Here is a 1,079-nt window from a genome sequence, read left to right as displayed (position 1 = left end):
AGCAGATGTTTTTAGTTCTTACCATTGGGAATATCACATTTCGCAGTTGTCCACACAGACAGGAGCAAGGTCACACTGTTGAGACAAATTAATGTATTCAAAACAATTGAAACCATAAGGTGCACTAATGGCAACCAACAGCTTGTAAATTGCCATGACCCTGCAACTTACCTGAGACAAATCCCAAAAGCCATAGCCACTGATGTTGGCAGTGTCTAAAGCTAGCCTAGCTGCTAGCAAACTACACCTGCTAACCAACACAAGCTAAAATGAACCACTTGCTTGTATATCCTGGCCTAACTGGCACGACGTGGTGCTGTCTGCTACACACCAGCTTTTATAAGTCTACCTGAGAGTCAAAGGCCACTCTAATCAACTGATTGAAAGAAACCTTGAATGCTAATGAGCTACACATGTGGATGTAACACCTGAGGGCCTCTGATTGGTCGGTGAATAGCCTGACTTTTTAAAAACTGGTGTGACAGCAGTTTGGCCAGAATGTACTGAATGTACTGAATGTACTGAATGTACTGAATGTAATGAAGTTCCTGGTTTTAATTTGATTCTTTATTGATGTTATGAGCAGCAAATGTACTAATAAGCACATTAGAAAATGTTTTCTAAATTTAAGGAAAACAACAAATTTAATTTAATTATTGGTAGAATTAACCTGCACACAATTTATTGGCCATCAGAGGACGGCGTTGTCTTTCTAATGGACATGAAGCTACCACTAAAGAGAAACTTAGATAGACAGACAGACAGACAGACAGACAGACAGACCTACGACAGATAATAGATCATAGCAGATAATAATAGATATATGATATATAGATAGATAGATTATAGCTTAGAGTAGACAGAGGCGAGATATGATAGACAGGATAGATAGATAGATAGATAGATAGATAGATAGATAGATAGATATTACACCAATGGCCAGTTTGTACTACATTGCACTGCATACTCTGGATACAGTTTTGCCTTTTTTATGAGTAGGCTACTGTATACATATTGTTTTATTTACGGTTATTCAAAAACCACATCTCGGACCACACTCAGCCTGGTGGTGCAGTACT

At 38.4% G+C, this 1,079-nt stretch overlaps 1 protein-coding gene across 3 annotated transcripts in view; it reads left to right on the top strand.

The window, feature by feature from the left end:
- LOC116685813 (CUB and zona pellucida-like domain-containing protein 1) overlaps positions 1–1,079 on the top strand; it is a gene marked incomplete at its 5' end in the record, with an annotated part of 16,157 nt that overhangs the window by 6,941 nt on the left and 8,137 nt on the right.

This window comes from Etheostoma spectabile, unplaced genomic scaffold (genome assembly GCF_008692095.1).
Source record: "Etheostoma spectabile isolate EspeVRDwgs_2016 unplaced genomic scaffold, UIUC_Espe_1.0 scaffold271, whole genome shotgun sequence".
NCBI classification, from domain to species: domain Eukaryota; kingdom Metazoa; phylum Chordata; class Actinopteri; order Perciformes; family Percidae; genus Etheostoma; species Etheostoma spectabile.
This window is presented reverse-complemented; position numbering and strand designations above follow the sequence as displayed.